The sequence below is a fragment of the Ovis aries genome, chromosome 1 (genome assembly GCF_016772045.2).
Source record: "Ovis aries strain OAR_USU_Benz2616 breed Rambouillet chromosome 1, ARS-UI_Ramb_v3.0, whole genome shotgun sequence".
NCBI classification, from domain to species: Eukaryota; Metazoa; Chordata; class Mammalia; order Artiodactyla; family Bovidae; genus Ovis; species Ovis aries.
The window spans coordinates 70795387-70807704 of record NC_056054.1 but is presented as its reverse complement, the minus strand read 5'-3'; the positions used below and the strand labels follow the sequence as shown (position 1 = coordinate 70807704).

General features: G+C 47.9%; 1 protein-coding gene across 5 annotated transcripts in view; it reads left to right on the top strand.

Annotated features, from left to right (window-relative positions):
• The window catches only part of BCAR3 (BCAR3 adaptor protein, NSP family member), a 222219-nt gene that overhangs the window by 153517 nt on the left and 56384 nt on the right, over positions 1-12318 (top strand). The gene's annotated exons all lie outside the window — the stretch shown is intronic.

Here is a 12318-nt window from a genome sequence, read left to right as displayed (position 1 = left end):
ATGGAACAAAATAGAAAGCCCAGAGATAAATCCACACACCTATGGACACCTTATCTTCGACAAAGGAGGCAAGAATATACAATGGTGTAAAGACAATCTCTGTAACAAGTGGTGCTGGGAAAAGTGGTCAACCGCTTGTAAAAGAATGAAACTAGATCACTTTCTAACACCACACACAAAAATAAACTCAAAATGGATTAAAGATCTAAACGTAAGACTAGAAACTATAAAACTCCTAGAGGAGAACATAGGAAAACACTCTCCGACATAAATCACAGCAGGATCCTCTATGATCCACCTCCCAGAATACTAGAAATAAAAGCAAAAATAAACAAATGGGATCTAATTAAAAGCTTCTGCACAACAAAGGAAACTATAAGTAAGGTGAAAAGACAGCCTTTGGAATGGGAGAAAACAATAGCAAATGAAGCAACTGACAAACAACTAATCTCAAAAATATACAAGCAACTTATGCAGCTCAACTCCAGAAAAATAAACGATACAATCAAAAAATGGGCCAAAGAACTAAATAGGCATTTCTCCAAAGAAGACATACGGATGGCTAACAAACACATGAAAAGATGCTCAACATCACTCATTATCAGAGAAATGCAAATCAAGACCATAGTGAGGTACCATTTCACACCATTTCACAGCCATTTCATAGAATGGCTGCGATCCAAAAGTCTACAAGCAATAAATGCTGGAGAGGATGTGGAGAAAAGGGAACCCTCTCACACTGTTGGTGGGAATGCAAACTAGTACAGCCACTATGGAAAACAGTGTGGAGATTCCTTAAAAAATTGCAAATAGAACTGCCTTATGACCCAGCAATCACACTGCTGGGCATACACACCGAGCAAACCAGAATTGAAAGAGACACATGTACCCAATGTTCATCGCAGCACTGTTTATAATAGCCAGGACATGGAAGCAACCTAGATGTCCATCAGCAGATGAATGGATTAGAAAGCTGTGGTACATATACACAAGGGAGTATTACTCAGCCATTAAAAAGAATACATTTGAATCAGTTCTAATGAGATGGATGAAACTGGAGCCGATTATCCAGAGTAAAGTAAGCCAGAAAGAAAAACACCAATACAGTATACTGACACATATATATGGAATTTAGAAAGATGGTAATGATGACCCTGTATGCAAGTGAGCAAAAGAGACACAGATGTATAGAACGGACTTTTGGACTGTGAGGGAGAGGGAGAGGATGGGATGATTTGGGAGAATGGCATTGAAACATGTATACTATCATGTAAGAAATGAAGTGCCAGTCTATGTTCGATATAGGATACAGGATGCTTGGGGCTGATGCACGGGGATGATCCAGGGAGATGATATGGGGTGGGAGGTGAGAGGGGGATTCAGGATTGGGAACTCGTATACACCCGTGGCAGATTCATGTCAATGTATGGCAAAACCAATACAGTATTGTAAAGTAAAATAAAGTAAAAATAAAAAAAATGTATATTAAAAATTAAAAAAATAAAAATACTGATCATAAATAAAGAAGTGTTAGTATCCAACTCTTTGCCACCCCATGGACTGTAGCCCACCAGGCTCCTCTGTCCATGGACTTCTCCAGGCAGGAATACTGGAGTAGGTTGCCATTCCCTTCTCCAGGGGATCTTCCCAACCCAGGGATTGAACCTGGGTCTCCTGCATTGTAGGCGGATTCTTTATCATCTGAGCTACCCGGGAAGGCCAAAATTTTAATGTAAAAATAAGAAAAAACTGAGACTGTATCCCAGAAAATGGGTGCACAGTTGTCCCCCTGTTTTTTTACAATTGGACTGTGAAGCCTCAGTAAGTACTATCTCTATTTCACACAATCAAGTCATTGCTCACTATATACTGTGAGAGCTGTATATAATGTACAGTTGCTGTTGTACTCTAATTGCATTATATTAAAACAATGAAATCCTAGATCTTGGTAAAGTAAAAGCTTGGTTCATGGCAAAGATACTCAGCTTGGGTGTGTGAATGCATTCAAGGGGTACATTTCCTTGGGGTAGGCTGAATGTGAACGTTCCCCTGGTCCTTAAGCTTTTATTCATTGCTGTGTGTTTGCCCGTTCTCTGCTCCCAGTGTGGATCAGCTGGCTGACTCCATTTACCCTTTCTGTCAGTGAAGATAAGGATGTGCCACAGCCTGGGAACCAGAGCATGCCACTCGGCCCTTCGAGTCCCAGCTCTCTCCAGATGGCATCTAATTGTTCCTTGAATGACCTCAGTGTCCAGGCTGCAGGAACCTGGTCTGAGAGGCCGTTTCACATATTTATTAGCTCATCGATGAGAACTTACTACACAAAGCCCCATTCACACTCTCAAAAGAGCTTCTGGTACAGAAGAAATGATGAAGCTGATGGCCTGTTTCCTGTGGCCACCAGTCCCCAGCTGGATCCTTATTTTTCACAGTTGGGTGCTTTTTGAAAGGAGTCCAGCTGCGTCCATCAGATCCAATCTCTGCCCCTCTGTCTTCCCATGGTCTTTCCTGGAAGGAGCCTAAGCACAACAGAGCTGTGTCCTCTCCTCTCCTGGTTTGCAAAGCATTCCAGGGTTGCTCACACAGACCACAGGTGGTGGGAGCTGGAAATTACTGTGTCCTGGGAGCCTCTTCCTGTTTAGGAACCCGGGTAGTTCCCAGTTTGAGAGAGGCAAGTGCTTCTCAGCACCAAAATGACAACCAGCCCTAATCCAGCCACAGGGATGGCAAGACGGATTCACCAATGAGGACCACATCCCCCCACTCTGTGCCAATCATATCTTGCGCCTCTGTGGTTCTTAACTGTTTGGGGCGAGGGGAGTCCCAAACAGTTAACAGTATTTCTGCAAATATGGTGAATAAGAAACCCATTCCTGCAAATATGCACACGCACTTACTGTGCATCTTACTTCCAAAGTGTTTGTGGATCCAGATTGAGAATTGCCTATGCTATCTCCAAATGTTCTGGCATCGTGCTGTGTATTGGTGTGATGACAGTGACTGAGACCTGGGTCCTGAGGTCGCCAGACAAGGACACAGATCATTTTAATGAGTGTTTGAGTAGCTGGATGCTTGAAGACGGGGTTGGAGCTGGATCCGCTCACTGGGATAAATAGAACAAGAGCAATGGGTAAAGGAAACCCCATAGGACCACACAACCCGGCACCAGGGCTTCTTCCAGGATGTGCCCACCTAAGGACTACTTAGGGAACACATTCGGAAGATCTAAATGTAATTTGGGGTTGCTCTACATTTCCTTTCTTTTGACCTAGAAGACATGAAAGTTGTACTCCCAGGTAATCCATTACACCTGATAAAATTCTGCTTTGTAAAGAAATGTCTCAGCCTCTACCTCTGAATCAGGTCCTCAGGCTTTCTACGAAACAGAATAGCCTTTGGAAATGTTTTCTGGGATCTTCAGATGCTGTTCTTGCCTGTATGAGCAGGATGGAATGGGCTGTTTGTTAGTGGTTTCCCCTAGCCTGGGAGGGATGGTGGGTGTGGGAGCAAATCTCACACCTACACTCAGTGGCATGGAGCATTCCAACTCCATGAGTCTCTCCCTCTTTTCCTACAGGCGGACTCATGCCAGCTTCATCCTTGAGAACTCATGAAAACCCGTTTCTGTAATGGAGTGTCCTCGAAGTAGGCCATGAAACACCACTCATTTCCACCCATCACTAAAACATAAGTGTACCACCCTGTTACTAGGGCACATATCGTACATGTTTTCGTGTAACATCAGTTTATGTTGACTCCCTGTTCACATTTCCAGGTTTAGGGATGACGTCTTATACATGTGAACTCTCGCGGAGCCCAACACAATGTATTATATTTCACTCTCAGGTTTCACCTAATCTTACACTGATAAGGTGAACCTATAAACTCTCAAACTGACGATGTGCGCTCGGAAGTTTATCACCAGGAAGGGCAGGGCTGGAGTGTCCTTGCTTGATGACTGTTCTGGGGAAGGAAGACACATCTGGACTCTAAGAACTTGCATCTGTTTCTTTCAGCATGTTGGCTGCGTTCTCTCAGGTCAGCTTCTCCATGTAGTTGGGGGCACATGGCTGTTGGCTGCTCTGAGCTTATAAACTTAAAACATATGGTCCAAAAGGAAAAGCGGGCCTCTCCCTCTGCTCTGATTTGAAAAATCCCAGGGAAGGACTCTGATTGGTCTAACTTAGGTCACATGTCCACTCCTGGACCATTAGGGGCTTCCCTGGTAGCTCAGATGGTAAAGAATCTGCCTGCAAAGTAGGAGACACCAGTTCAATCCCTGGGTCAGGAAGATCCCCTAGAGAAGGGAATGGCTACCACTCCGGTATTCTTGCCTGGAGAATTAAGTGTTCAGTTTCCTGACTGGCTCTCACAGCCATTACAAGTATGAATACACAGGCCATGGAGTAAAGGTTTTAAATGTAATGACCACTGTCTGCTATGTACATCATTTCCCCCCGAATGTTGCCTCTCAGGCTGTGTCTCTGTCACTGTCTATTCAGGGTACTTACATAAAATGTTGGCATATGAATTCTAGGTTTTACAGAGATATTTTTGTTTTGATCTTTTCAAGTCCTATACTCGCCTTCTTCTAGCTTGTCCCTCTCCTGGTTTACTTATATGCTGGATATCCATTGCCTCCCAGCTTAATTATTAGATCCATACTGGTAACAGGGAAATTATAGGTGGGAGATGGTGCAGAGGGGCTAGGATCCCCCTGTAGAGTTTGACTTTGGAGAAATTCCTGCATCTCTTGCCGCAACTGGCCTAACCCTGAGGCTGGTGTGTTGTTCCTAGAGGACGGTCCAGGGGGGATCCTGCTGCTCTTCCTGGCAACTTCCTTCCTGCACCCTGCCCTCCCACTCCTCTGGGTACACACACAAGGCCAAGGGTTGTATTGTCCTTTGAACCACTGACAGAAAGAACCTGTTGTCTCCATGAGTGTTGACTGTCTGAATGTCATTTCTGAGCTGGTAATCAGTACAGTCTTTCCCGTACAGCTCACCCTCCAAGTCAGCCTGCTCCTGTAGAGAAATGGGCACAGTTGGCATCTCCATTTACCACAAAGATGGTCTGTCCCTTAGCCCTCCACTTATCAGCTCTGCTACCTTCTGGCTTTTCTCAGATTCTGGCCTCAGTGTCCATCCTTGCATGTCCTGCCTTTTCCCATCAGTAATGATGAGGACCTGTGATCGGGGCTATTTCAGAGGAGACCTGCTGTCTATGTTGCCAAGAATATCTGTCACTCCGTTGGAGGGAGAGGGTGGTTGCAGCAGCTATAATTCTGTCTTTTGGGTTTGCACAAGATAAGATACTCCAGGCAACCAGGCGGTATCCTTGTTTCCATGAGCACGTCCGATAGAGCCAGCCATTCTGATTCATAGTCGTTTTAATTATTAACTCTAAGAACTTTTCAGTCTCACATGTGAAATGGAGATAATATGTGTCTCCTAGTGTGAGTATTAAATAGCACTGTGGTAAAAGTTTTCTGTATAAACACTGGCTCTTGAGGACCTTGCATATGGGGTCTTGAAGGCTCCTTTGAGGAGCCCAGCTGAGAAGTGGAAAGATGCCACAGTCTAGTGGGAGGGACTGCATCCCAGAAGGCTGTGGTTGGAGAGGGGCTGCTGAAGGCCACACTGGTAGCTCTTCTGCAGTTGCTAAGCATTATGAGCAGACAGGCCCTTCTGCCAGCTGGGGGAGGGAGCTCTCCTCCTCTTGGAGGTGTTTAAAGTCACTCCAACAGCAGAAAGGAAGGTGGCGCTGCTTGCCCCAGAGCTCTCTATCTCCTCTTACCAACTGCAGTCTTGCCAAGACTCAACTGTGCCCATGGTGATCAAGGGCAGGGGTGCTGTCTTTGCTCATGTCCATGATGACCAAGGTATCCACTGTACTCATCTCTCCGTTAGAAAGTAGACCAAGTAAGACCCTCAGAGGCTACGTCTTTAAGGGCCACTAAAAGTCTTTGTGGATCAGTGAGGATTTTTAGGTCACATGACTCTTGGGTAAAACCATGGATGAACAGGTACTCATACAACAGTTTGTATACAATTTCCAATGGTTCATGGAAGCCCCCTCCCGCTCCGAGGTTCAAAACTCCTGGTCTGGACTGGTTCTCATAGCTGTTTGAGCAGAATGCATAAATATCCAGCATGTCCCTCCAGTGATCCCCAGGATCAGTTTATGACTATGAAGAAATGATATTTTCCCGCAGAAATAATTTGTTGAGGTGGCTGGAATTTGCTTCAAAACAGAGGAGAAGAGATTAATAAGAACACTTTCTGTTTTTCTTGGCCAGTTCAAGGCAGGAATGAGTTGAGGTGCCTGATCCACCTCTCACCTGCTGCCGACCCCGCCCTCTGCCCCGTTGTTCCTGCCTTCTCAGGCATCCGTTGTGGCTGCCTCCTCCACACTTCGGTAGCTTCTCTGCAGGGTGTGGCCTTGGAGGAACGCACTGTGACTCTGGTGATCCTTGCCGTCAGGGGCTGGTGAGGAGGACGTGCAGACAGCAGAACCAGAGGTGACCTAGAATGTCTAGAGATAGCAGCGGGGTGAGGCAGGCACAGCATCCAAGGAAGGGCTGTTCCAGACATACTTCTAATTCTAGAAATGGTTGGCATCCATGTACCCAGTTACATGGGCTGGTAAAGTATGAAAGAGTCAGGCACATGGGAGATGGCGCTTCTGGGGACTCTAGATACATGTGGAAGGGTTGGTCTCAGGACAAGTATCTGGACGGCCAGGCAGTGGGGGAGGTTAGAGGAGCATCAGGCAGGGCATCCTGGTGAAGCCCAGCTCTGCGGTCCACCTGATGTGGAGACAGTGGGAAAGGAGAGGCCCTGGGACCCCCACTCAGACTAGCCGGGACAGTGGTGGGACATGGAGAGCGTGGTAGTTGCGGGTGGACCCAGGAGTCCCCCTGGGTGAGGGCCAAGTGGGCAGATGCTGTGGACTCACATGCTGTGTGTTAAAACAAACAACTCTCCAAGTGACAGAGACTCTGGCATAGAAAATCATCTGAGCTATCTGAGCAAATGTGATTCAAACCATATGTGCAGTTTTAGTATGTGATCTTAAAATTTGAAGGCTAAAAAATATCTCGTGGCTAAAGAAGCTCTAAACTCCTTCTCGTTGTTTCCTGGCCTTCAAGTCTTAAGAGCTACTGTGTACCAGCTGGGGCCAGTCAACAGGCCTTTGCTGTCCACACTGTCCCTGCAGGGCATGGCTCCTGTGGCCTGCCCCTTGGGTTAGGGGCAGGAGACTTAGGATGCAGCTGGGTGTGTGCCCTGAGGGAAGAATGGTCTGGGGCGACAGGTTTTGTGAGCCCTTCCATTGGAGGGCAAGAAAGCACACATTGGCTGAGTGTCTAGTCTGTCTTGCCAGGCTCTTTATCTCCTATTTCACTTGATCCTCAAAAAAAAAAAAAAACTGGTAAGCTGGAGGAGGAAGCTAGGGCTCAGAGAGGTTAAGAAATTTCCCATGGTTACCCAGCTTGCTAGTGGTACAACAAAGACCTGAACCCACCCTCCTTTCCCTCTAGCCTGCCACCTCCCAGCAGCGCCTGAAACGTGCTATGTCTTGAAGCTGCTTTGGCAGATGCATTTTGCAGAAGTGCTTGTGAGAGGGGCGAGCCAGTGGCAGCTGAGATGGGAGCCAGTGTGGCTGGATCTGGTTGGAGCCTTTGCACATTCTGGCCATTTCTGCAGCACTCTGCGTGGGGGTGGGGGATCTCTGAGGGGCTTTTGTGGTCACTGTGAGTTGCTCGAAGGGGGGAGAGAGAAGCATACAGCGAAGAAAGCCGAGCTACGATGACAGGAGAACAAGTGAGGGCTCCGCGTGCAACGCCCGCACAGCGAGTGTAGGATGGGAGGAAGCTTGGGAGGTGGGTGGCGGATCGTCTCAGATGAGCCAGCCTCCCAGGGGGGTAAGGGTGGGCTTCAGAGGGCAAGGAATCCCCTGAAATTGTATGCCTTTTGTTCTGAGAGGAGGGTCCATGGTTTTCATAGACTCTCAAAGAAGGCTGAGACGGCCAGAAAGTCTGAATCTGCTGTTGGAAAGGCTGGAATTGTGCCTCGTGCATGTTCTTTTAATTTTGCCTAAATGCTAAAGATAGAAAGTTGAGCTTGCCTAATACAGGGTTTCTGGGGGTGTGTCAGGAAATAGGTGATGGTGTTGGTGGAGGGATGTATGGGACAAGACTGTATGCGATGGTTCAAGAAAGCATCAGGGCTGGGTGCTCTCGCCCGATTGTGCTTCACGTTATCAGTTATACAACTTCAGTAGCCTGTTAGAGAAACCAACTTTGTGGAGGGGACAGAAGCCTCAGTAGAGAGAGAAATCTGTTTGTGAATACTGCCTCTTTGTTGATGTGCTGAGCGGATCAATACTGCTTCCAGATAGAGACCATTTCACAGCCATACTCTTTCATCCCCTTGAGGAATCTGAGGAAACCCTCAGAGAGAGATGTGCACAGCAGATGCTTGTAAATGCACCCTCTGTGTTCCTCTCTCTTTGCGGCGACTCACAAAGCGGCCCTAAGAACTCGACCGGCGCTTCCTGCCCTCCTCCCACCAAGTCCAGTTTGCATTCCCTTTTGGAGCAGGAACTAAATCATGTTTGCCTATAGGAAAATGTGTTGAACTGTCTTTGGCATCTTGTGTAGCTGCTGAGTCTGGCCTGAGGAGAGGTGACCTCTTCCTTGGGCCTCCGTCCTCAGTGGTTTCCCATCTGTTCTCCTCCAGCCCTGTGGCTCCTATGGAGGGTGGGTGCTCCTAGACCCCCAGCCCCTCCCTACCCGCTTGCCTCCTGGTTACTGTGATCAGAATCACACCGACAGGCCAGTGCCGGGGAAGCAGGGCTGTTGATAAGCATGCCTCCTTCCTGCCCGGGCCCGGGCAGAATGCCTTCAGGGAGCGGGGCCTGCAGAAGGTGGCCTTGGGTCCTCAGGATTGGGCCAATGCAGGCTCCTCTTCCTGCTTCCACTACCCCAGGAGGAACACCTTACACACTAGCTCCTTAGGGCTGTCTTGGTTCACTGAGAGCTGGATCGGTGGGGTTTGCTACTGCTAAGTCACTTCACTCGTGTCCGACTCTGTGCGACCCCATAGACGGCAGCCCACCAGGCTCCCCCATCTCTGGGATTCTCCAGGCAAGAACACTGGAGTGGGTTGCCATTTCCTTCTCCAATGCATGAAAGTGAACAGTGAAAGGGAAGTCGCTCAGTCGTATCCAACTCTTAGCGACCCCATGGACTGCAGCCTACCAGGCTCCTTCGTTCATAGGATTTTCCAGGCAAGAGTACTGGAGTGGGGTGCCATTGCCTTCTCCGGGATTGCTGGGGTTTAGTGGAGGCAAAAAGCCAGGAGGGATGGATCTTTCCAGGGAGGTGAGGCGCCTCAGTGTGTGGACTGCTGTTCGTCTCTTGACTGATGTTTCGAGTGTGTCCCCTGTGGGCAGAGACCAGTCAGGCCTCATGCCTTGGACCAGTGTCCCCAGTCACAGCCTGCTGCCTTCAGGGAGCAGTGGGCAGTGCTTATGGGAGCATATTGGGCAGTGTCACCGTACCCAGGGCTGCTTGACAGTAACTGAGAACACCTTGGTGTGTGTTGTGTGTGAGGCTTGACGCCTTGCTTCTGGGCTGGCCCCAGGGAGGGGAGGGGAGTGGAGGTGTGGGCAGCATTGTGTTCTAAGTGGCCCTGAAACAGGCAAAAGCGGGTCCCTGGCAGGCATATCTTCCTCCTCAGAGACCTCGCCACCCCCCACCCGCCCCACCCTGGCCATTCCGTGTCAGAGAGGGCACCTACCTCACAGGGAGGCTGATCTTCTAATGGGGACTGTGGCACTTGGGGAAAGGGACTCTGTTCACCTCTCAGTCCCTCCCAGCCCAGGGGCTGCTGCCGGCAAGAAACCTTGTCTGTGAAATATGACTGGCAGGCAGCTCCTGTTTCCATGGTTACTACATAGGGCAGGTTCGTATTAGGGCTGCCCAAGGAAAGAATGGCTTGTGCAGGAGCTTTCCTCTGCTCTACTCTAATCCTCTCCCCAGACAGGATAGGCAGCATCTGACCTGAGATCAGGAGGATTTTCTTCCAGGGTTCACCTGCCTGCCCAGCACTGGCTTTTTTTTTTTTTTTTTTTTTTACAGGTGTTTTTCTTGGTGCTGTGTAGTGAATCTTCCAGGAAGCCAGAGGGGGCGCTAGAGAGCACGGTGGGTTCCCAGAGCTCTGTGCTGCCTGCTCCTGGCCTCCCACCTCTGTCAGCTGCTGGGGTTGTATTAGAGATGCTAACCCCTATCTCCAGAAGGGCATGGTGTTTAGAAAGTCCTGAATACAAATTTGGCTGGTCCTAAATCACATGTAGGAAATCATCAGGCAATGACTCCCTGCCCCGGGTCACAAGCTGTTTTCATGAAGCTGTGTGACAAGTTTAATTATAAGACATTAGAAGAATCTATTTGTTGATCAGATACTAGGTTCTGGCAAAAGTACCTGCTGGAGTTCCGGGTCCTTTGTCTGTTCTCTGTTGAGTGGCACACCATTCTGGTGCTCTGTTTCTTCGTAACTAGAATAGAATCATCATTGTGGGAAGAATGTGGGGGAATTGATCACTGTGGATGGGAGACTTTAAAAGCATAACAAGTCAGTAAAGGGCACTTTACAAATTCATGCAATTATCATCTTTAGTTGCAATAACATCATGTTATTTTAGTCTCTCTCCTTGGCCGTTTCAAGAGGAAATTGATTAAAACCTTTGAGTGCTGCTTTAGAAATTATTTTTGGTGTGGAACAAAAAAAATAAAAAGTGCTTAGGAAACAGTTACCTAATAAGATTAGCTCATTCTTTAATCCTGACAGAACCAATTCTTTGTGCATTTTGGAGATGTTCTTTTTTTTTTTTTTTTTTTTACGTAAACAGGGAAAACCTCAGGGGACAAGATCTGCGATTCTGCAGTGACCTGCGTGTCTTTTATTTTGCTTTTACCCTGGCCCTGGAGCACCTGACTACATAATTCTATGTAATTTATAAGTCTGAGTGTTTTTAAGTACATTTTCTCTCAGGGATGCACTTCATTCTAGCTTTCTGGGAGTGGGGGTAGGGTATTGAAATTCAGAGGCTTTGGCTGACTAATCTCGCTGAATTTCTGTTCAGGATTTAAGGAGCTACTACTCTTGTTTTCCCTGAGCTGAGAATGGTCCCTTTCTAGCCTTTTGGAGGAGTTTCTTACTCTGACAATGAGTTTCTTACTCCTTTCCAGCCAAAGAGGAATGGCAGGTGCAGACCGGACACCTTACCTGGTGGCTTTAGTCTGATGGATGAGTCGTCTCCACAGAACTGCTGGGGCCATGGGCCCTGGCCACTCATGTGGACTTATTACCCTTTGAACCCCATCTAATGGAAATGAGGGCAAACAGAGAAAATGCCTCCTCATAGGTTCAGGTCACAGACCTTGGGGGACAGTACTGACCCACCAACTGAGCCATCTCCAAGGGCCCCTGCTGCTCCAAACCTCACAAATCCTCCCAACCTTGGTGTTTGCTTCCAAGGTCTCAGGTGGGCTTCCCAGGACCCAGGGCAGCACATCTGAGCCCTGGAATCCTGGTAGGGGAGAGGGGAGCCAGTGGAGGGACCAGAAAGGCAGTCAGATGGTTGTTCCTGTGATGACAGCTCCATGCCCTTTTCGAGGTGTTAGGCTGAACCTCTGCTCCTATGGGGAAGTGTAGGAGCTGTCACTCTCCAGAGCCCTCGTTCAAGCACAGGAGCTGCTCACCAGGCATCGAACAAACAATCCTCTATTTTTACAGGCTGACTTGACCTAGTCCAAAGGCCAAGGCCTCCTGAGGATTTGAGGCTAAATCCTGTTGGATATTTCTCATACCTCCCTCATGCCTCATTTGGTATTGTTCCTTTCTGGACTGAATAGGTTCTGTTTCTTCCTCCTTACAAGTTTCTGCCTGTGTGAAGTTTTAGAAAGCTTCAGGACGCATTCCATTTTTGAGTGGCCGAAGCCACAGAAAGTTAATATTTGGAACATAGGAGAGGAAGTGCTACAGGCAGAAATCTGGGTTTGATTTAAAAAAAAAAAAAAAAAAAGAATTGTTGGGAATCCACTCTGACTGGAATGAAAGAAGAAAAGCAATTCCTTTCCGCTAAGGTGTCAGGGGGCTCTTGGTAGGGGTAGAGGCCTAAGAAGTGCTGGAGAATAGCTTGGTGGTATTAGATGCGAGGTTCATGCCTTGGATCTGGGTTAGGCAGGGTGAACAGTTACAGTGAAGTATTTAAAGTGAAGGAAGGGAGTGAGAGAAACAGTTGGGTCGAACG